The 25,683-nt window shown below is 37.6% G+C and overlaps 1 long non-coding RNA gene across 1 annotated transcript; it reads right to left on the minus strand.

The window, feature by feature from the left end:
• Nucleotides 1-23,664: 23,664 nt before the first annotated feature.
• On the minus strand, nucleotides 23,665-24,851 carry LOC148698061 (uncharacterized). The gene is made up of 2 exons (XR_015960325.1): nucleotides 24,662-24,851; nucleotides 23,665-24,541 (listed from the first exon to the last, which is right to left on the minus strand). It is a non-coding gene; the product is annotated as an uncharacterized LOC148698061 (long non-coding RNA).
• Between the last annotated feature and the right edge of the window lie 832 nt (nucleotides 24,852-25,683).

Genomic DNA, 25,683 nt, shown 5'->3' on the forward strand with positions numbered 1-25,683 from the left:
GAGATTGTTTGGAAACTCCTTGGTAGGCTTAGCATCTCAGTGGTACTCTTTGTTGCCCTCTAATTCTATTGCCAACTGGGGGGAAAATGGAGATGACCTTCCATTAACAGTTTTATAGGGTCAAGCTCGAGATGACTATCAACGATTTGGTTGAAGTCAAGCAGTATGAGCATGAGTCTACTGAAGACTTCATGATGAGGTTCAGAAGGATAAGGATGAGGTGCCAATTCCCTATAAATCATGCACAGCTCATATTCATCGCTCCAAAGGTGTTGAGATTGCCTTTAAGAAAGAAGTTCTATGATGCACAATTCAATGAGCTATAGGAGTTGGGATTGTTGCCACCAAGTATAAGAAGCTATTACTGAAAGAGCAACAAGTAAATCACTCATTTAATGTGTCACCTTTCTACAAGAGTAAAGCTGTAATCCATCAAGTGGAGTTTGAATGAGAGCCTGAAGAGATTAATGGCCACGAAGGAGAGAGAATAGACATGTGCGCAGTGAAAATGACTACCCCTTTTAAGCTTTTAATAGTGACGGGTTAGTCCAACCGGTCAAGGACCAGAAAGTGGTCACGAATGATGATGGATTTGTCCCCATAAAGCCCCCCAAATACCAAAGTTATTCCTTTGACTTAACCAAGGCCGTAGAGATCTATGAGGAGTTAGTTTGGGCAAGAGTGATTGTGCCCGATAGCACTAAAAAGATGCCTAAGCCCGAAGAACTGAGAGGGAATAAATATTACAAGCTGCATTACACTTTCAATGACTTCATAACAAACTGTGTCCAGTTCAGGGATTGGATACAGGACCTTATAGTGAAAGGAAAGTTGTTGGAGAAACCACAGGCCAATATGATGATTGACACTGACCCTTTCCTAGAAGCCCCAATAACCATGATCAACTTAATGTGGGCTGAAAAGAGGAAAGGAAAAGCTACCTGGGAGGTAAAAGCAGAACGGAGGCAAGTTGATAGGGCGATTAAATGAGCTATCAAGTTGCCCGAGAAGCTCAACGCAACCATAATCAAATGAGTGGTGTTGTGTAGTAAGTGCTAATACGAGTGTAAGTTGGAAGTCCCTACGTCAGGAGGCATTATCGATCATGAACTAATTAGGAGAAGAGAGAGAAGAGCAAAAAGCCTGCAGAAATGTCATATGGGCAGCTAAAAAAGAGACCTCTAAGAATGTTTTCCAAAGGTTGGGAGGGGACTCTCAACCAAAGGACTTGTTAGAAGTGTTCAAGAATTACGAAGCTTTTGAAGAGGTAGATGACAGAGAAGTCAAGATGCCAAGGTGGGTGAAGGTGAAGCCACCCCAACAGAACTATGTTGGTGGAAATGTTAGAAGAAAGGAAAGGATAGCGAATCCAGTCAAGAAGGAGAATCTTGCCCAACTCGGGCGGAAATTGTATGTGGTTGGAAAGGATGAGAAACCTGTCAAAGAAATAGGAGCCTCCATGATCAGGAGAGTCTAGAGGCAACACAAAGCCCATATGAACTCATTAAAAGTTCCCATTACCTCAGAAACCTTTAAGAATGTAAAGTTTGAGAATGTACCTGATGAGGGAAGAAATCAACTCCATTCAAGAACTAAGAAAGATGTGGAGAAGGCAGTAAGACCAAAGGGGAAGGAGACCATGTGCCGTAGAACCTCCATCTTGGGAAATATAGAATCTTGAGGAAAGCTCAAAACGATATGGTGATGATGCCAACCCCAAGATGGAGCCCTGAACTAATATGTTTTGAAACTATCTCAACTAAAAAGGGTTACCCGCACCATTGTTGGTTGATACTCTATGTGAAGTCCCACGACAAATGTCAAACTTTGGCATAACCTAAGAGGAAGCACTGCTTAAATTAATGTTGCCCGTAGAAGTACATGCCTGGTTGGATGAGTTCATGGGCAATATTAGGAGGAAGAATGAGGACTTATCTGGACCTAGTAACTTCCACGTAAACATGACATATGTTTTATCTGCAATGTTTTGTGCTAAGCCTAATCAACCTTCCACAATGGAGGATGACTACTTAGTAATAGAACCTATGATGGCATATGTTAGCATTGAATAAACGGGAAAAGAGGAGTCAGGCATAGCAAGTTTGCCCTAGCCTATAAGGAAGGAGCTCGAGAGAGTATACACCGACATAATGGTCTTCAGTCGCAGAGTATGACCTTAGCCAACCATCTCAAGCCCATTTATGTAACTGCTTATTTGGAAAAAATACCTGTCAAGAGGGTTTTGATTGATAGAGAAGCCACGATCAATGTGTTGCCTTTCAAGCAGATGAAGAGGGTATGTATAAGTGAAGAGGATCTCATCCCCACAAACTTAACAATTTCTAGTTTTTTTGGAGCCCTCACTAAATCTCATGGGATATTACCCTTGAAGGTTGACTTGGGTTCCAAGTAGATTATGCTAGCCTTCTTCATTGTGCATAGTACTTCCACATATGAAGCTTTACTAGGTTGAGATTGGATTTATTAGAGTCTCTCGGTGCCTTCCACCCTGCATCAAAAAGTGGCAGTTTAGCACGACGAAGGAACTATGGGACCAGGATTTTGGGAGATGGTGGAGGCTCAACAACGATTGAAGGGGGCATTGTTTGGGTTAATATTTGAACATTGGGTTGTAAATGTGTGGAAGCCCAAAGATGCCAATTAAAAGAAGACTTGCCTGAAGCTTAACATCAAGCCCAGAGACAAGTTGGCGTCTTCCCATTAATGCTTAGGCCATGTGTCTATGATTTAAAATGTCAAGTGATGGGGACTAACTCACAATTAGTAAAAAAGCACTTTTCAGTGGCAATACAACTAAAAAGTTGATGACTCACTACCCTCAAAGTGCTTTGGGGCAAGAGCAAAGCCACTACAGTCGGGCTACTTAGCCTATAAAAGGAGGCAGAGGCCCTAGAGACAAGGACATTCAACCAATCAAACAAACCAACACACACTCAACCAATCAAACAAACAAACATACAAACTCTGCTCTCAAAGCCAGATTTGCATCTAAAAGCTATAATCAGCCCAGATCACAGTCTTTTTTAGGATCATTCCTTACAAAAGCCATCTTTTGTTTAGTTTAGAAGCTCTGCTATCACCCCTAGTGGCGTAGTATCGATTCCCTTGTGTAAACTTGTTTGTCATCCATCCATTTTTAGAATATAAACCCTGTAAACTCGAAAGAGAAATGATTGCAAGAAGTTCAACCTTGCCCAACAAGGTGAAATCTTGCTCAAAGCTCTTTGTTTATTTTATAAGTTAATAGATCTACTGCTTAAAGTCTTCTCCGATATGTATTCAAGTCATTTCCATTTGTTTTCCCATTATAAGAGTTCCATTTGCATCCAAATTTGATTAGTTTAATAGACATGCTATCATTAAAATCAATTAAGAACTAAGTAAATGACTTAAGGGGATCTGGACTACTTCCATTCGAACACACAAGACTATAAATTGAAAGTCCTTGTCACAAGGCAAGAAAAAAAAACTTAATGTGGGCTTAACCCATTGACGACAATCCTTTGATAACAAAAAGTCTGAGTAACTTGGGGCCCAAGTAATCGACTAAATACAATCTTATTCTACATCTGCTGTACTGAGATAGCAGTGGCACGCCTAGTACTTGGTTAGTTTTGATTGCGAGCCTCTAGGCCTACACCTAAAGCCCGACAAAGGCACCTTTCAAAACTAACTATATCCTTTTGTTGCAGTACATCAGAAAGCAAGAGCCCGACTATACATCCAAAGTGCCAATCCCTTGAGGAGATGTGCTGAGAGCCAATGAGCTCTCTCTGGAGAAATCTTCGCTTGAATAGAAGTAAATCCTAGATTTCTTGTGATGAAATCAATGATGCAGACGAAGGAATGTGAAGAAGAATAAAGAACCATTTCATAGAGAATTGCAGAGGCTCTGACCTCACAACATTACTGTTTCATTCACACATATTTCATGAGGTAGAGCCAGCCAATAAGATGATGAGCTCTCCAACGGCTACAAGAGGGGAGAGAAGCCACTAATTACAAGATGTAATCCTAGTTGTCCAACTAATCTGGCCTATGAACTATAGACAAGTGGCAACACTTTGTAACTAACTGAATATACAATCTTTTGTTTTAATACCTTGCATATAAGCTAAAGGTAATTCAAAATAAAAATCACATTTACCGTTTATATTTCAACAATCCCCTTTAAATGGTGAATTAATTTCACTCCAAGTATCTCTCTAAGTTTGAAGAATTGATCCTTTGCAAGTGCTTTTGTGAAGAAGTCTGCCAATTGCTCATTGGTTCAACAATACTTCAGATCAATTATCCCATACTGTAAAGCTTTTTTAATAAACTTATACCTTCTATTTATATGCTTGGTCTTCTGGTGGAATATGGGATTCTTGGTGATTGAAATTGCATATCACAATGCAATGTCAATTCAAAATTCACCAAAATCTTCCAAAATAAATCTTGACACACCCTAACTCTGAATGTCCACTAAGACCCCAAATCGAGCTGTGTTGGCCGACACCTGGAAGATGACAAACCCATAAAGTGTAGTGACGTGGAAAATGTATATAAATTTAAACCTAAAGTGCCTAAATACAAGAGTGCGCTTGTGAGCGGGACTGAACCCATTTCACACTTGATGACAGAGCATATGTAAAGTACAGTAAGGTAAAGTAAAAGTTAGACCATCAAAGGTAGCCACTTATACTGAGATTTGCCAAGAATCCTCATCGATACAAAAGTTCAGCTGCTAAAACTTGGAGGGGCGAAAAACAAAGGTGAGTAGGCCTGAAAATAAAGCTTTAATGAAAACCTTTTGAAAACGTTATAACCCCTCGCCGTAAAACAAGTATAGTTTCCAAAATATACATACCATGTATAGTATAAAAATACCTATCGTAGCCTGCAATATATCAAACTATCAATACGGCACAGTATCACTTATATAAACATATTATGTCTGTAATCATATAATCTCGCATAGGCAAACATATCATAACGAGTGCTCACCGACACATACTGACAAACGAGTTCATGCAGAGATATTCTAACATGAAAAGGACTGGGTATAATCATAATATACGCTTTAGTGCTACAGTCACGTGAAGACTGGCATTATTCGCGATCACATATGAGTCAAAGTTGCCTATTACAACTTATATGACAGGGCAAGCACCTACTTGGATCCAAGGTGAGGGTGCGGTGCTGATGTGAACATACACGTGAAAGACTGGCCTTGACCCTGGGTGAGCACTAACACCGGGTGCAGCAAATGATGAGCATAAAACATAAATATAGTCATGCCATAGTGATTCGATAGTTCTAATTAACATATTATTGTTCATAGTCGTAAACATAATTATGACATCAATAATCATACCATACCTGTGCATCTCGTAGAATGTAGCATATTTCATAAGTTCCGCCGTTTCGCTAATTCTTATAAACTTTAGTTTGATCCAAGCATACGTAGATGATTCTTTTTCAAATGTATAAATGGAATATATATATATATATATACACACACACACACTATAAAAAGGAAATGACCCATTCACAGATCATGTCATCGAGTCGATCTTGCCTCATGGTATCGAAGGTCATTGTGATGCGTTTCACCTGCGGCCAAGTCCAATTTGGCCGAGAAAGGCTCTAATTTGTCTTGAACCCGTCGGAAACCCTAAGTTGGGTGGCTTTTGATTCGACTTCTTCGATGCTCCACCGCTCCAACCAAGGCTTGAGACTTGTTCCTGGGTTCAAGAGGAGTCTACCTATGGTGGTGGTCGACGAAGTTTGCTTCAGGAATGGTGAATCGCCACCATGAGACCCTTGACGTCACCGTGCGTGTTCGTCCCAATTTCCTAGCCAAATTAACTCGAGTTTGATGGAGAAATGAAGATAGGTGGTCTCTGAGTTGATTCACGGTGGTGGATGGCTGCAAATTGTCGGAAAAATCGACGAAAATCGCCAGACAAGACAAACGGAACCGGGTCAGGTCAGGAAAAGAGAAACGGGCTGCTGAACCCGTGCCTAACCTCTCCCTCCTTTCCCCTCCTTTCCTGCTCTCCTTATCGGTCACTTTTTCCTCTCTTACTTCCCGATTGGCCAACACTCATCTCCTTCTGATTGGTCTATCCTCCTTCTCCTTCTTCTTTCCTTTCCGTCCATCCTCTTTTCTGATTGGGCAATCATTTCCCCCCAACTCTCTTTTCTTCATTTCTCTCCACTAATATTATAAAAAAAATATATATATAATAACTATGAAAGATATATATATATATATATATATATATATATAAACTAATAAATAGTAATCTTTAGAAAAGTACTTTTCGAATTTGTAGTTCTGCAAAACCCTTATCGTGACTTCGGTTTCGATTCAGATTATGCCTACCTGATCGTCCCGTTGATAACTTTGAGAATGCTGTAAAATTGTAACTTGCACGTGTCGCTTAATAATGGTCAATGAAAGTCAACAATCTTGCCAGTAGAGGCATTTTTGTCAATTCACTATTTTAAAAATTAATAAAATTGTAAAATTTGGGACTGGTTGTCACAATCTAACCACCTTAAAAAAATTTCGTCCCTGAAATTTAAAATCATTTGTTATACAAGAATAGTGAAAAGACAGTAGAAAAACAGTTATGTAAAGAAGATATCAAGTTAGAGCGGTTGCATAAAAGGGAATGCCATTCTGTCGCGATCAGAGTGTAGTGATTCCTCTTTCATGCCCCCAAACTCGTACTTTGCTTCTCCTTTAGCACAATACTAAAATATAATACTACAATATAAAATCCTTTATGTAAACATCATGCCAAAAATATATATACAATAACATATCATCAAATATGTATATAATATAATGTACAATTTAAAATAGTTGTACTGAGATCAAAACTGAATATAGAAAAATTTCACTCATGCCCTCATTGCATCATGTACTCCGAAGATAAGTTTATAATATCATTGGGTTAAGCCCAACAATAAATAAACAACTAAACGTAGACGGACCTAGATGTCTACTTGTTTGATGAGTTCAATAATTAAGTTCTCAGTATTACAGTCTACAGCTTGCAATACCAACGACTTACTGTTGTCCTGATAAGTAAGTAACAAATTCCTGAGGGTACAATATTACCACCATGCCCTCCATTGGGTGATACACATAAATTGTCTAATTCGCGCCTTGACTGCGCTCACGTACTACCTTCTCGGGTGATATCGTCAATAGTGTGCAACTTTGCTACATCGCGATCTCGATCATACAAATACCTTTTTGTAATACTCCTATGACAATCATATACTATGTATAAAGTCTCCATGCAGTGTTTTAAACAGTGTTATAACTAAAATCGAGAATTGTAACCGTAGTTACACATAACTCTAGTAAGGATAGGTGTTAGTCATAATCATACTAAAACTATAACACGAATAAATGCAACATGTCCACCAAGGTCGAGATAATTCATTCTGACTAGCCATTATTTGAGGATGAAACGTGGTATTATACCAAAAACTTAGTATGCACGACCTTCAAGAAGACTTCCCTAAACCTGAAAATGAAATACGTGTCACTGTGAGGTACAATAGTGACCTACACCCTATATAGCCGAACCATGTAATCCACACTGCCGTAGTCAATAGATTCACATTAAATTTCTCTCGAATTTAGCAGAAAGTTACGTCAAGAAGGCTAAAAGAACACCCAAGAATTTGAGGGTCAAACAAGTTTATCAAATCTAGAATACACAGCATTTGGAATTAGTGCATGACATCTCGCTACAACAGTAGCTTTCAGAATATTCAATCACCAATGGTAACGATTCACTCACCAAGGTACTTGTTGGGTGATTGAAGAGTTAACGATCACCACTAAACTTCAATGTCTGTGCCATTTTTCTGAATAGTCTACTTGCCTCCGAAATAACACAAATTGCAGTAGAATAGCCACGTACCCAAAGTTAACTAGAATGTTTTCCAGCACACAGAGGTGGCTATGGCATCATGGCCAATGTAGATGTTGATCGACACACCATAAAATTCGATAGATTCAAGAATAGGAAATTCTCTCAAGTGATCAACAATGTAGTCCCTCTGGACCAATGGAAAGTGGGTTGACTCGTCAAGTCAATCTATAATCACCAAAACATCATCATAATCTCCACATACATGAGATACCTCATACCTGGAGCTTATGGTGATATTTCCCCCATCCGCATTTGGATACAGGAAGTGATTATGATCACTCATATGATTTCTTGATGATTAAGAAATTTGTGCTCGTGAACTCTAACTAGGATAGGATAGGAAAGGTTGAAGACGTTCAAGGGTAGATATGTCTTTTTGCACAACCGGGGTGATACACGATGGTGCAATCGTAGGATTTGGCTTAGTTCCTTCATCGTCGTTGTCAAAAATTTATCTTTTTCCAAGAGAAAGTGTAGTTGAGAAGTTGGTGAGGTTGGTGAAGATTTTGGATATGTTTCTCCACAGAGAAGTATCATCCGGTTCTCGAACAAAGAGGATAACTGTTGACTCTAGGTCATGTATATAATGACTCATTTCGAATGGTTCTAACCGTTGGAAAATATATGCGATACTCCGTCATGCTGCCTCTGCGCAGTCGGAACATCCAAATAACACGTCATTATGGATTTCCAAAATGATCAACGTCATCGAAATGTGTTAAATGAAGGTGTGATAAGATAACAGTTCGGTTGTTAGAAACTTTATTCATATTCAACACCCCAACCCAACTAACTTTCCTTGGCCGATAAGTAAGGAAAAACACTATAGTCGAAAAATCGTTAGCCTATTTGTCGATAAACTCGACGAGACCAAGTATATCTCTTATCTCACAATACTTTGTGAGAATTTCAACCTTCTTCCGTTAAGCCCTTTTGGAAAAAGAAAAGAATATCATTTGCGGAGATCACATCTCCAGAGAAAAGTACCAAGGATTTACTTAACGCGATTGTGACTAGCAACCTCCACTACTTTTGAATATAAGTGAATAACAATTACGTGAAACCCCCCTATACTCTAGCATCAAGTTTATGCATGCAAATTAAGTGTTAACCCCCAACCCACATACATAAACCAGTTTTAATAACTTAGATAACCAAATCACATTCATGCCTTAAGAAATAATAACCGGACGTAATCAATTCATATAAACCATATAATCATGGCTTCAAATTCTCCTCTAACTAAAAAGAAGTTAGTTCCTCATGTTCGCAAAACAAAGATAATTAAATTTAAACATTGAACTAAGACTAAAGATAGAATACACCTAGAAACTCTCCACACTCCAATGGCAGATTTCGAACCCTCCTTGGATGGCAGATTGCACAAGTCCTCCTCTCCTTGCTTCCTTGCTTATGGCACTGATAGGAGCATATTTATGCGACTTAATTGGCTTGTTCTCATGCATTTACGTTGTGTTTCTTTAGTTATTTTAGTCCTTTATGCCATTTTCGTGTGTTTCTAGGTTCAAATGGCTAAGGAAGCAAAAAGAAGCAATTTGGAGCATTCTAGAGCATTTTTGGGCCAAGATTGGATAGTGCAAGCATGGAGGCATGAGGATGGACCAATTTGAAGGCTTGAATTCAGTTAGGGAGCTGCAAGGGGGCCTAAAAACCTTATTTCTAGAAGGCTTTATCTATTCACACATGGTGCCTAATTCCTACCTTGTCCTAGCCGTCCTAGCTTGTCACTAGCCGTCCTACCTTGTCTCCTAGCCGTCCTACCTTGTCTCCTAGCCGTCCTAGCTTGTCACTAGCCATCCTACCTTGTCTCCTAGCCGTCCTACCTTGTCTCCTAGCCGTCCTAGCTTGTCACTAGCCATCCTACCTTGTCTCCTAGCCGTCCTAGCTTGTCTCCTAGCCGTCCTAGCTTGTCACTAGCCGTCCTAGCTTGTCACTAACCATCCTAGCTTGTCTCCTAGCCGTCCTACCTTGTCTCCTAGCCTTCCTAGCTTGTCACTAGCCGTCCTACCTTGTCCAAGCTACACACATATATCCTTTAAGTGTTTCAAAACCTTTCCTAGCCCTATAAATAAGGGTTTGCAGCAAGGCACTAAGGGGATCACTCATTCACCCAATTTTCGTCCATTCATCTAGCCACACCACTCTACACATCCTAAAATCCTAGAAACACAATTCCAGCCAAACACTACACCTTGCCGTGCCTATCCTCCATCCAATTCCATAATCCCTGATCCTAAAACACATCCCAACCATCCCATCCACCTTTGTGCCGTAGTAAGGAGAAAGAAGGAAAGACTCTTGGATGCTCAAGCTTCGTCGTTGGTGCATTCTAGGTGTAATTTGTTTTATGATTTCAATGTTTAATTTATTTTCCTTTCATTTTGCTATGAACATGAGTGGCTAAACCCCTATTGGTTAGGGGTGATTTCGAAGCCATAACTATGTGTGCAAGTTGATTTGATAAATTCCAGTTATGAGTTCTTGAATCGTGAATGCAATTGGCTTAACTGTGCGAGTAATAACGTATTTGTGTTTGTTAATTAGGGGTCGACACTTAATTGGCTTGCATGAATATGATGCTAGAATATAAGTTTGTTTCACATAATTGTCACACACTTATATTCACAAGTAGTGAAGGTTGCTAGTCACAATCGCGTTAAGTTCAATTCCTAGCATAAGTGTCATGATGTCATAGTCACAAGTGCTTTGTCAATGCTTATAGTTTTCATTGAACGTAATGATCTTTGATTGTATCTTTATTATGATGTCATGTAAGGAACTTTTGAAGAATGCTTTGGGTTGTCGTATGATGTCATCCAATTCAATAACACAAGGAAAACTTGAGAATTAACTAGTGATGTCACGGTTAATTTGGGGCATTGTCATTCATAATTCTATGAAGGAATAACTGGAAATCGAGTCATTTGCATACTTGTCATGTGTGGAGAAAGAACCCCTAACTAGTCCATCATCCATTAAAAACCCCAAAAATGTTTCAAAATCAGTTTTACTTTGCAATCTGTTTTCTCAACTTTAATTTCGTCCAAATCAAATCCCCCTTTACTTTGAAGTCTCAATTTAGTTAGAAATTGTTTTGGTTCATGTTTTTAAGTGTTTTGAGTCAAGTTTTCAACCAATTTCGTCCAAATTAGTGTAGGTGCTCAAAACTGCCCAGAAAGTGGTTTTTAGGCAGTTTTGAGTCTTCTAGTTGCTGTTTTGAGTTTTTGTTTTGTTTTAGTGTTTTAACTTTGGTTTTTCATTCTTTGAGTCCAAATTAGTGTTTTTAATTTTGTTTTGGAGTCCTTAGGTCAGTTTTCAAGAGTTTAGCAATCCCTCCTAATCCCCGGTTTTGAACGATCCCTACTTACATACTTTGCTACAATTGTCAGAAGAGGGTTTAATTTGTGTGCTTAATATATTTCGCATCAAATTTTTGGCGCCGTTGCCGGGGATTAGCAACTTTGCTAATCCCTTGGATTGTTTTATTTTCGTTTGTTTTTATTTTATTCCAGATTCTTAATCTTGTTTTGTTTCTTGTTTTAGGTACTAGTTTATGACTCGGAGTTCTCATCCAATTCGTGAACATATCCTGGAGTGATTGGGTTCTTCGTCCGGCTGTACGACGTTAAAGCAAGCGCTACTTGGGAGGCAACCCATGCATTCAACAAAGGAAGACCTAGAAAGCACTCCAATTCCAGATTTGCGTTCCTAAACTCTTCTCTTTGTTGCTATTTCGTTTCTGCCATGTTAGGTTGTTTATTTGTTGTTTTGTTTGTTTGTTTGTTAATTGTGTGAGTCTATGCTTGAAACATTGAGGACAATGTTTGATTTAAGTGTGGGGGGGTAAACAAGTGTTTTTGTATGATTTTACATGATTTTCGTGGGATTTTATCACCTATCACTTATAATGTTGTTTCTCACTGTTTTTAAATGTTTTTAGTGTGTTTTGAAGTGTTTTTATGTGTTTGGATCAGAAAATCCGAAAATTTACAAAAAAAAATTGAAAAAGAGTTTTGAAAAACCCCAAAAAGAGTTGTTTTAAAGTTGTTTTTGTGTGTTTGTTTGGGTCTTAGGTCACCTTCCAACACAATGATGAGGATTTGGTTTTAAATTACATGACTATTAAAGAATGTTGTAAACATGGCTGGAAGTTGATTTATGCTTTGGTTTATGCTTGGTTATGGTTATAACTTATGAATTCACATATTACAAAGAGAAAATCTGTTTTTGTAACATGCTTGAACGAAGGAACTTAAACTAAAGCTACATCCTTGTGAGACTTGAGCCTATAACGTTCTTTGGAGAGTATAAATCTGTGATTTCTTGTTTTCTAAAGTCGTTGCATGATCTCATCATTCTTTGCTTGGTTGCTACTTGGAATGCATTTCATTGTAGTTCCAAATACTAGAACTCATGCCCAATTCATTCAAAGCATGATATTGATTGCATAACATACAATAAGATGAAGTTGTTAGTCAAGCCAAAGCCAAAAAGCCTATCCCTTTTCACATGTATTGTAGGATTACACCTTTTGAGCCTTTTCAAGCTTATTTTCTTTGTTAACCACATTATCCTCACCTAGCCTAGATTAGGACTTTCCATACCCTTGTTCTTAAAGGATAGTGAAGCATGACTTAGAATGAACTCCTTTTGATCAATATATTGCAGAAAATAAGTGTGGGGGAAGATAATAGGGCACGGCCAAAGAATGAAATAAAGAAAAAAGAAAAAAATTCGTGGAAAAATAAAAATAGAAAATAGAAAAGTGTTGAAAAGAAAGAAAAAGAGTTGAAAAATAAGTGAGAATGATCTCACAAGTATTGGTTATTGAAGGAAGGGTCCAAAAGAGTGAATTTGACCCTAGTTGTTGCATGAATCTTCCCTTGTGTTTAAAAGTTGATTTCTGCCATTAAAAGTGAGTTTAAGTGTCAATTTCATTACTTTGCTTCCTATTACTTTAAGAACCTTTGTTTTACTTTACCTTTCTTTGTTAAACCATTACCCTTAGCCCCGTTACAACCCTCAACTTCTATCTTGATGTTATGTGTTCAATTTGTGGAGTTTGAATTTGGTATGAGCATATGGAATCACTGGTCTTCATTCTAAGTAGTAGTATTCCATTCATGAGATCATATTCATGTCATTGTCATAAATCCAGAAAATGCTTTCTTTGATATAACATATGTGAGTGTTAGAATTCATATTTTCATCAATCTCCTCACATATACCTAGTGTAGGGTGTGGAGTTAGAAAATCTGTGTGAAAATTGAGTGCATTCTAGTAAGGAATTGAGGGAATTCTCTAAGGCATGTTACTACATTCAAAATGTTGTTTTAATTGATTAAATGTGAAATAATAAGTGGTAACTATGATTAAGTGTTTGTTGAAGTGTAAAGTAAGCTAAATGTCGAGGGAATGATGTTCTATATTGTGTCATGTTCGTTTGAAATCCCTGAGATACATGTTGGAAGGTTTAGAATGTGTTTTGGTTTGTTTTTAGTTTCTTTCGTTTTGTTTTGCTCGAGGACTAGCAAAAGCTAAGTGTGGGGGAATTTGATAGGAGCATATTTATGCGACTTAATTGGCTTGTTCTCATGCATTTACGTTGTGTTTCTTTAGTTATTTTAGTCCTTTATGCCATTTTCGTGTGTTTCTAGGTTCAAATGGCTAAGGAAGCAAAAAGAAGCAATTTGGAGCATTCTAGAGCATTTTTGGGCCAAGATTGGATAGTGCAAGCATGGAGGCATGAGGATGGACCAATTTGAAGGCTTGAATTCAGTTAGGGAGCTGCAAGGGGGCCTAAAAACCTTATTTCTAGAAGGCTTTATCTATTCACACATGGTGCCTAATTCCTACCTTGTCCTAGCCGTCCTAGCTTGTCACTAGCCGTCCTACCTTGTCTCCTAGCCGTCCTACCTTGTCTCCTAGCCGTCCTAGCTTGTCACTAGCCATCCTACCTTGTCTCCTAGCCGTCCTACCTTGTCTCCTAGCCGTCCTAGCTTGTCACTAGCCATCCTACCTTGTCTCCTAGCCGTCCTAGCTTGTCTCCTAGCCGTCCTAGCTTGTCACTAGCCGTCCTAGCTTGTCACTAACCATCCTAGCTTGTCTCCTAGCCGTCCTACCTTGTCTCCTAGCCTTCCTAGCTTGTCACTAGCCGTCCTACCTTGTCCAAGCTACACACATATATCCTTTAAGTGTTTCAAAACCTTTCCTAGCCCTATAAATAAGGGTTTGCAGCAAGGCACTAAGGGGATCACTCATTCACCCAATTTTCGTCCATTCATCTAGCCACACCACTCTACACATCCTAAAATCCTAGAAACACAATTCCAGCCAAACACTACACCTTGCCGTGCCTATCCTCCATCCAATTCCATAATCCCTGATCCTAAAACACATCCCAACCATCCCATCCACCTTTGTGCCGTAGTAAGGAGAAAGAAGGAAAGACTCTTGGATGCTCAAGCTTCGTCGTTGGTGCATTCTAGGTGTAATTTGTTTTATGATTTCAATGTTTAATTTATTTTCCTTTCATTTTGCTATGAACATGAGTGGCTAAACCCCTATTGGTTAGGGGTGATTTCGAAGCCATAACTATGTGTGCAAGTTGATTTGATAAATTCCAGTTATGAGTTCTTGAATCGTGAATGCAATTGGCTTAACTGTGCGAGTAATAACGTATTTGTGTTTGTTAATTAGGGGTCGACACTTAATTGGCTTGCATGAATATGATGCTAGAATATAAGTTTGTTTCACATAATTGTCACACACTTATATTCACAAGTAGTGAAGGTTGCTAGTCACAATCGCGTTAAGTTCAATTCCTAGCATAAGTGTCATGATGTCATAGTCACAAGTGCTTTGTCAATGCTTATAGTTTTCATTGAACGTAATGATCTTTGATTGTATCTTTATTATGATGTCATGTAAGGAACTTTTGAAGAATGCTTTGGGTTGTCGTATGATGTCATCCAATTCAATAACACAAGGAAAACTTGAGAATTAACTAGTGATGTCACGGTTAATTTGGGGCATTGTCATTCATAATTCTATGAAGGAATAACTGGAAATCGAGTCATTTGCATACTTGTCATGTGTGGAGAAAGAACCCCTAACTAGTCCATCATCCATTAAAAACCCCAAAAATGTTTCAAAATCAGTTTTACTTTGCAATCTGTTTTCTCAACTTTAATTTCGTCCAAATCAAATCCCCCTTTACTTTGAAGTCTCAATTTAGTTAGAAATTGTTTTGGTTCATGTTTTTAAGTGTTTTGAGTCAAGTTTTCAACCAATTTCGTCCAAATTAGTGTAGGTGCTCAAAACTGCCCAGAAAGTGGTTTTTAGGCAGTTTTGAGTCTTCTAGTTGCTGTTTTGAGTTTTTGTTTTGTTTTAGTGTTTTAACTTTGGTTTTTCATTCTTTGAGTCCAAATTAGTGTTTTTAATTTTGTTTTGGAGTCCTTAGGTCAGTTTTCAAGAGTTTAGCAATCCCTCCTAATCCCCGGTTTTGAACGATCCCTACTTACATACTTTGCTACAATTGTCAGAAGAGGGTTTAATTTGTGTGCTTAATATATTTCGCATCAGGCACTAGGGTGGTGTAGAATGGATTGTGGTGTTTGATGGATGAAAGTATGAATGAATGAATGAGTGAGTGGATGATTGAATGGTGCGGCATAGGGCTGTTTATATAGGCTAATTAGGCACACTTAGTGAAGGAAAAGGATTGCACAATCCCATTGAAAAAGGGTTAATTCAAGGCAGAAATCAAATGGGAATTGGAATAGGTAGTGCGGCTAGGATTTAGGGAATTCTAGAAGGTTTTGGTGCGGTACACACATGGGAGAAGATAAGGTGTTCTAGAAGGAGTGTTTAGGGCAAATTCCTAAACCTAAAGGGCCAAGGACACATGATATTTGTGTAGAAGGAGGACTGCAATTCCTAAACCTACAAGGAATGGTGTTCTTGCGGCATTTAAATGGATAAGGCTTATGGAAACTGAAATAGGTGTTTAAATGTGTAATTAATTCCCTCAAAGTAGCTAAGTTTAATTCCTAACCTGATTTGAATAGGATAGAATAGGATAATGTTAGAGTTAGGATAGGATAAGGTTTCTAGGATAGGATAAGATAAGGTTGGATAAGGTTGGATAAGATTCCTTGTTTCTTGCTTCTTCCTTATCTTCATTGCATTAGGACTTCTTCCACCAGATTTGTAGCCTTTCCTAGCCCTTCTTGACTTCAATTTCATCCATCCTCTTTGCTCCATGGTTAAGCTATCCAATCCATGCCCAAAAAATGCTCCAAATAGCCTCAAAATGCACTTTCTTGCTCCTTTTGCCATTAGGACCTAAAAACATACGAAAATAACTTAAAAGACTGAAATAAATAGTAATTAACTTCATAAATGCAAGGAAACAACATAACTAAGTGGCATAAATATGCTCCTATCATCTACAGCGGGAATTAACTCGTGCCTTCATTCTAATGTTTGTTAGTGGATGTGACCACAAGAATGACTTGTCGGGAATGTTTCAGGTTACCTGACTAGGTAATATGGTTAGCACATACATAAATTTACTGTCCTAAGACTAAGCTTGCTCCTAAGTTTATTCGGCTCAAGTAGTCATTGTTAATCAGTCTATTAGTCGCGTTGCTAATTAATGCATATATGATATTTTTGATATTTTTAATATTGTTCATTCCTAAAATTGTGAACCAGTATTCTGGCATATAGGTATCACTCCCAGATACTAGTACCTGTGTCCGGTATCAGAAATCATACCGCCTAAATACTGGTCAATAGTTCCTGGATATCGGACAATATCGTCAGTTAGTAGCGCCACTGTAGGCTGATTACAGGTTAGAGCCCACTCAGGTAGATGGTTTCAGATGATTGGTAAGGAACTAGTCCTATGAGGTGGTTTCAGTAATTCAAGGGAAAATGCTTACTACTTCGGGGATTTCTACTAACTGTAAGTATAATAATTTGTACTCCCTTACCTATACTCATCAAAATGATGAGTGTAGCACCAAAAGAAGCTCTGGAACTAGCGTTGGTTGAAATGTTCCAAGATCATGAATGGAATTTACTAATAATCTATTTTGAAATGGGATTTAATGGAGTAAACTTTTCTTCCTGAAGATCCAAAACGATCCTTGATGCGTTTGATAAGATTAGTGTTATTGGGGACCAAAAGTGACTGTCCCCCAGATGTTCTTCCATCGAATGCTACCACTTTAGCACTAGGTTGTCGCTCAAGACATTTATGGAATCTTGACGAAGTAAACTTCGTAGGAATTCTAATAGATATTATACTAACAAATGCTGCCAAGGAATCAAAACCATTTTTGGTTTCCATTCTCGAAAGGGTTGGTACAAATGACCAGATGGTAGTGGAATTGATTGATAGATCATTGGTGGCACACAGTTACCGATACATTAGCCCTGCTTTGGGGCCATTAACTTGTTTCAATTTAGGATTTTTCCTTGGCAGGGAGGTTCTTCGTTTAAGCCTAGATGCATCTGCTAAAAATGTCCTTCTAGGAGGTTGATAGGTCGTCTAAATAACCTATAACTTTGGGGAAAAACTAACACATTTTTTTGTATTTGATGAGGAGGCAAGATTCGACACTTAGGTTCAAGAACATAGAATGTTTACATCACGTGTGTGATGAACATAATATTGCCCAACTTATGCTCTGATACCAAACTGACACACCCCGACCCGGAATGTCCACTAGGACCTCGAATTGAGCTGTGCTGGGCGACACTTGGGAGGTGACGAAGCCACAAAGTTTAGTGATGTGGAAATTGTGTATAAATTTAAACCTAAAGTGCCTAATTACAAACGTGCGCTTGTGAGCGGGAATGAACCCATTTCACACGTGATGACAGAGCATATGTAAAGTACAGTAAGGTAAAGTAAGAGTTATATCATCAAAGGTAGCCACCTATACGGAGATTTGCCAAGAATCCTCGTTGATACAAAAGTTCAGCTGCTAAAACCTGGAGGGGCGAAAAACAAGGGTGAGTGGGCTTGAAAATAAAGCTTTAATAAAAACCTTTTGAAAACGTTATAACCCCTCGCTATAAAACAAGTATAGTTTCCAAAATATACATACTATGTATAATATGAAAATACCTACCGTAGCCTGCAATATATCAAAATATCAATACGGCACAGTATCCCCTACGTAAACATATTATATCCATAATCATATAATCTTGCATAGGCAAACATATCATAACGAGTGCTCATCGACACATGCTAACACATGAGTTCATGTAGAGATATTCTAACATGAATAGGATTGGGTGTAATCATAATATACGCTCTAGTGCTACAATCACGTGAAGACTGGCACTATTCGCGGTCACATACGAGTTGGAGTTGCCTATTGCAACCTATACGACAGGACTGGCACCTACTTGGATCCAAGGCGAACATGTGGTGCGGATGTGAACATACATGTGAAAGACTGGCCTTGGCCCTAGGCGAGCACTAACACCGGGTGCAGCAAACGATGAGCATAAAACACAAATATAGTCATGCCATAGTGATTCGATAATTCTAATTAACATACTATCATTCATAGCCGTAAACATAATTATGACATCAATAATCATACCATACCTGTGCATCCCGTAGGATGTAGCATATTTCATAAGTTCCGCTATTTCGCTAATTCTTATAACCTTTAGTTTGATCCAGGCATACGTAGAGGATTCTTTTTCAAATGTATAAATTGAAACTATCAATTATATATATATATATATATATATATATATATATATATATATACACTCACACACACACACATTATAAAAAGGAAAAGACCCACTCACAGATCATGTCATTGAGTCGATCTTGCCTTGTGGCATCGAGAGTCCTTGCAATGCGTTTCGCCTGTGGCCAAGTCCAATTTGGCCGGGAAAGGCTCCAATCCGGCTCGAACCCGCCAGAAACAATAAGTTGGGTGGCCTTCGATTTGACTTCTCCGGTACTCTGCCGCTCCAACCAAGGCTTGTGACTTATTCCTAGGTTCAAGAGGAGTCGACCAATGGTGGTGGTCGACAGAGTTTGCTTCAGGAATGGTGGATCGCCACCATGAGACCCTCAGCGCCACAATGCGAGTTCTTCCTAATTTCCTAGCCAAATTAACTCAAGTTTGATGGAGAAATGAAGATGCGAGGTCTTTGAGTTGATTCATAGTGGTGGATGGCTGCAAATCGTCGGAAAACCGATGAAATCGACGGAGAAGACAAGCGAAACTAGGTCGGGTCGGAAACAGGGAAACGAGCTGGTGATCCCGTGCCTCACCTCTCCCTTATTTGCCCTCCTTTCCTTCTCTCCCTATTGGTCACTTTCTCCTTTCCTCATTCCCGATTGGCCAACACTCTCCTTCTTCTAATTGGTTCATCCTCCTTCTCCTTCTCCTTTCCTTTTCATCCATCCCTTTTCCTGATTGGGCAACCCCTTCCCCCCATCTCTCTTTTCTTCGTTTCTCTCCACTAATATTAAAAAAAATAATATAATAACTATGAGAAATATATATAAACTAATAAATAGTAATCTTTACAAAAGTACTTTTTGAATTTGTAGTTCCGTAAAACCCCTACTGTGACTTCGATTTCGATTACTTCTACGCGATCGTCTTGTCAAGAACTTTAAGAGTACGGTAAAATAGTAACTTGCACGCGTCACTAAATAACGGTTAACGAAAGTCAACAATCTCGCTAGTAGAGGCATTTTCATCAATTCACTCTTTTAAAAATTAATAAAATCGTAAAATTAGGGACGGGTTGTCACAAATCTGAGCCAAGTTGCTTGTGTAGTGGCTTCTGAAGCACTGATGTATTATGCTTTTGCAGTGGATAAAGCCACACATTGTTACTTCATAAATGCCCATGAGTACACCCTATTGCTAAATGTAAAGGCATAACCAAAAGAACTTTCTCATATCCTCTTAAAAGCCACTCCAATCACTATCACAAACACCAAGCAATACTGCTCATTTCCCATTCTCATACTCTAGACTGTAATCTAGAGTTCCTTGTACATATCTTATAATTCTCTTGGTTATTCCAATGTGTTTGTTGGTAGGACAGTGCATAAACAGTGCCAACAAACATGCTTTATACATTATATCTAGCCCTGTTGTTGTAAGATGCAGCAAACTGCCAACTGTTCATCTATACTGACCTTCATCAGCTGCTCCACTTCCATCATCCTTTCTCAACTTGTCACTGGGAACCAATGCAATACTCACAGACTTGCAGTCCAAACTTTTTGAGCAAAAAAGTTGCATATATTTTTTTTTGGTTTAAGAAAATGTGATTCTCAGTTTGAATAACCCCTATGCCAAGAAAATGATGAAGCAAGCCCAAGTCTATCATTTCATACTTGCTAATCATATCAGATTTGAATCCTGTAATCAATTCATGGTCGCTTCCTGTATAAACAATGTCATCCACATAAATGGAGACACTGAGTATTCTTACATAACCACTGGTTTTGGTATACAATGTTGCTTCACTAGTACTTATCTTGAACCACCACTGTGTAAAATACGAGTCAATTTCCCCATACAATGCTTTGTGCAATGTTGAACCCACACTAGTTTTGGTATACAATGTTGCTTCACTAGCTAGTACATATCTTGGAGCCTATTTTAGCCTATACAATGCTTTGTGCGCTTGTAAACTTTGGGAACTCAAAATATAAATCACATTTACCATTTATACTTCAACACTCCCTTTTAAATGGTGAATTGATTTCACTCCAAGTATCTCTCTAAGTTTGCAAAATTGATCATTTGCAAGTGCTCTTGATCATATGGTGACTCCTTTCTCATTTTAGGTGGAATTCGATTCAAAATTTTATTTGCAGTAAGCAGAGCTTCACCCCACAAATTGTGTGGAAGCCCTGAGCTATTCAACATGAATGCCATAGATGATTTTCTCAGATTTTCAATTTGAGAGGCAATGAACTTGGAATCAACCATTTTGTAGTCCAAAAATTTGGCCACGACAAATTTCTTTGAACCAGCATCCTCAATTTTATACTTTTTCTCAAGTGATTCCCAAAGTTCCTTGGCTGTTTTGAATACCATATAGACATCATATAGTGAATCATCCAAGGCATTGAGAATATAGTTTATGCAGAGGAAATTATTATGATTCTAGAAATCTATAGCCTTGAAAATGTTTGCAAAAATATTGTCTCCTTCTGCACTAGGCACAGTCTCACGCATGACGTTAGCCAAATTCAGAATTGTCAAATAAAACATCATTTTTTGCTGCCATCTTTTGAAATTTCCACCCTTAAATTTCTCAAGCCTTTTAGAATGAGGTTTATTTCCTAATTGTTCCCCTGTTCAAATATTGTTGGAGAACAATTCAAAAATTAAGACAATAACAGAACTGAAATACTAATTTATTAATGAAATATACTTGCAATGCAGAATGAAATAAAAATAAAATAGTTACAAAAAATAAAATGATACTAACTTGATTGATAAAGAAAGGCTAGCACAAAGCTATGTCCTTCAAATAGTATTTTCGTCCCACTCTTGTACTTGTTGTTCGATGACGTCTGCCCAACCAGGATACAACTATCTAATTCTACAATCTGCACCGGATTATAGAATTTTGGTGAATTTCTTTTGTCTATTTACTTTCTGAAAAGTTTTGTACGGGACAGAAAGAAGGGAAAAAAATAAATTCTACGTTGGAATGAAACCACTGATATATAGGCTATATCATATACCCTTCCAAATACCCTTTGGATGTCTTCGAACGTACACAACTATTTCATAATGTTGTGACACTTCGTTCAAATGTTTTCCAGATATTAATCAAAAACTAATTCCGAAAATTAAAATTAATACATTGATTAATTTTAACTTACAAGGCCCTAGTCTTTGATTAATTAATATTACTATTTATATTAGGGTATAATTAACACAAGCCTAATCACACAACCAGAGGCTCAAGCTCTAATTCTCATTCCAAATGGCCAAGTCCTAATTACTAATTAAAGGGACAAAACAGGACTGCAACAGGACCTCCTTCAACAATCAAAATGGACTAAGCTGACCTTATTTTTAATTCTCTGCCAGTGAAAGATTAAAGTTAACTCAAGCGCAATTAACAAAAGTACAAGAAAAAGACATGCTTATGATTAAACTCCGCTATTCCAGATCTAAACAAATCATTAGAAACAAAAGCATATGTTCAAAGCTCAATTTATTGTGAAGTTAGATTCTTTTTTTATTGCAAGCGATTTTATTTATCTAAGCTACACAAAAGAAAGGGGGAGGGTTTGACTCAGGACACAGTGGGTTAAAGTGTGATTTTTGTTGATAAGAAAACTCATCTTTTGACGCAATATATGAAAATTATGGCTCACAGTCTTGTATCAAATATTAATGGAATGCTAGGACATCTGAGATAGTGACACCCTACTTCGAAAGATTTGCAATCTTCCTTCTTGGCACTTATTTTTTTGGCTAAAGGTATTCCTCGCTTATGGACGAGAGCAAAACATTCTTTTTCAAAAGGCTTTTTAACCGAAATGGTTTTTGAGATTTGCATAAGTCCTCATTTTGATTATTGAGATTTGAAATCAATAAAATTGGTCCTGAGTTTGTCCACCATCACTCATTTTGGTGTTTCCTTGAAAACTCTCCATTAAATAAGAATAGAATGACCAAAATACCCTTAATTTTTATCAAATCATTTTGGTTTATTGTTTATTAAATTGAGGGCATATCAATCATTTTGATCATTATTTAACATAAATTTGCACGGAATGACCAAAATGATTGATGATGGACAATTTCAGGGACCAGTTCTATTAATTTCAAATCTCAGGGACCAAAGTGATATGTTATGCAAATCTCAGAGACTATTTTGGCTTAAAAGCCTTTTCAGAATACTAGCAACAATAATACAAGCTATATTCATGAATGGGCAAAACGCTTCTTCGTAAACCACTCACCTCAATACTGAGAATATCGACAAGACAACCCAACTAGTACTTTCTAAACACATCAAATTCACTAACCCAAAACTCTCTTCCTTCTCTCTTTATATGTATATCACATGCATTACTCCTTAAGACAACTGATAGAGATTTTACCACCTATAAAACGAGGGTTAAACCATAGAAAATTCTTGTAAGAGAACAAGTTTTTGTAGTATAGAATGACTCAAGTAAGGTCGATCTTCTTAAGGACTGGTATAAACAATTTATGAGTTTTGGAGTATTTAACTTAGTTAATAATAAGAACTACACTCATTTGACAAAACTAAATCCTACCATACGTGACTTGAACAAATATCTAAAATGAGAATTGGCTTATAGAAATAATGATCCAACTAAACAAAACAGGTAAATGTAGAAGCTCGAGATAATATAAATAATTGAAGAAAATTAGATTGACAAGGCACTAGAGTTCAACCTTTACCAACAACACTCATACGTAGCTCCTCCAATTGCTTAAGTAATCGAAAACACACATGCTTTCAAGGTTGGGTTTTTCCTTGTGTAGTTTTACTTGTGACATTCAAGCTAAAATGCATACCACAACATGCAATTTATCCCTGACATTTGGATTAAATATAAACATCAGTGATTCATTCATCTTGGTGAAAATCCTTTTGGTAAACCATGTAATCCCTAAAAGTATGATATTTACCTTAGGAGAAATTACAATCCTCAATCACTAGAAGCATAACCAATTTTAACGTGATATTTGTTCAAAATTGCATCCGATGACTTTTCTAAGCATCCTAATGGTGATCAAACATCAAGGCACATAGATAGTTTAATTCAGTGATTGAAAATATCAAAGCAAGCATGTAACAACACTTAAGCAATTAAAAGAGAAATCTATGTGATCATGTTGAGGCTCACGGCCTCACTCTAGCAATAGGAAATTAGTTATACATACTTGTCTAAATACATAAGGAATTATCCATGAAGAATCAAAGAAAGAGAACAACCCTTTTTTACAAGAATTCTTCCTGAGCTCTCTAATCTCCTCCTCTGGAAAACAGCCCCCATCTTTTATTATTATCGCCCTCCTATTTAAATGCCCCTAATGCATACTTAAAAGAGACTCCAATCATCCACACTCTGGATCAGATCAAGAGACACAAAATAAATGTCAATTAAAATTGACTTCTAATTTAAATGGGTAAACAGAAAGTGCCCTGCCTCCATATGTTTAGTAGACCAAAAGTCCATAAATTTCAATGACTGAGATGTCTTTAGAAAGCTTGAAACGTCTGCTTCAAAAGCTAAGAAGGAGGTTTTCTCAATTTAGGGTTTAATTATGTACTTATCTCTCATGTAACCTTCAGATATCGAAACTGTCTTGTCAGCACACTAACTTGTCTTCGTTCTTAAACTGGGAATGATTGGCTGGGAATTTTGAGCTGAAAACTTGATATGATCATCTTCAATCTCTTATGAACCGACTCCAACTAGAATCACTCAAAAACTCCACTGTTTGCATACTTTTTCACCAAACTCGATCATGCTGCTCCTAGAAACACAATATGGCAAAAGTATCACAAATACTTAAAACTTCCAACTAAACTAGACAAGAAAAAAAATATAAAAGGGCGAAATATATAGTATAAATATTGGTTCATCATCAACCTACATTTTCTAGTATGAGACGAATAAATAAATGCAAGCCCTACTTATAGTAGAATGGGGCGGTTAAAAGATTATGAGATCGTAGTTTTCAGATCATTGAACCAAAACAAATGAAGTACTGAAGATCGAATCTTCGATCAGAGAATAGTGGATTCAAGAAAGCAGATAAAATCAGATCAAGCCGTAGACCTCTAGTCTAAATGGTCTAATCAACACGATGAGAATGACTAAAAAATGGAGATTGGATCATCCTTGGTACTATTAGAACAAGTCAATCTAATAAGCACCAGAACGGTAGACAAGGTCAACTTGGTCAAGAATGACCTACTTAGCCCTCAAGGACGTCATAATCCCATCATGATTAGGAGAGAATCTTGGAAATTCCTATTGTCATAGGAATTGATGTATACCACAAGTAATCACTAACCTAATAGAAAGGGAATATCTTCCTAGATTCCTTTTAGTATTCTCTCGAATTTAATATGAATTTCTATCTCATAAGGTAGCATTCTCTCAGATTTAGTATGGATTTCTATCCTCATACGGACTCTCACCACACTATAAATACACCCATTGGGGTTCAAGGTAAAGGTATCACATTCTACTCCCTAATCTATTGCTTGAAGCTCTAAATATCTTACTGGCTTGACCATCCAAAAGTCCTTGGCTGTACCTCTCTTGTGCCTAGGTTCTTTACGGTATTTTGTCTTTGTCTTGTAAGTGCTCGTTCGGTTGTTCGTATACTAACAATTATACGAGAATTGGTTCCAAAGGTTGTCCTGCGGTTTTGTAAATAATCGATGTGAGAAAAGTAATCTTGTATTTCTCATTAATTGAAAGAATAATACAACTGTTGATTATATATAGTTTCTCAAATAAAGATTAGTAACTAAGTAAGCCTAGCTAATTACACTTAGGACAAGATTAGTTTCACAACGGATAAGAGGATAAGATCAATGACTAAGATATGATAATGCTGAGCTGGACTGTAGAGTTGTATCTTTGTTAATACACCCCCTCAAGCTA

The sequence above is a fragment of the Pyrus communis genome, chromosome 3, assembly GCF_041283825.1.
Source record: "Pyrus communis isolate YQ-2024b chromosome 3, ASM4128382v1, whole genome shotgun sequence".
NCBI lineage: Eukaryota > Viridiplantae > Streptophyta > Magnoliopsida > Rosales > Rosaceae > Pyrus > Pyrus communis.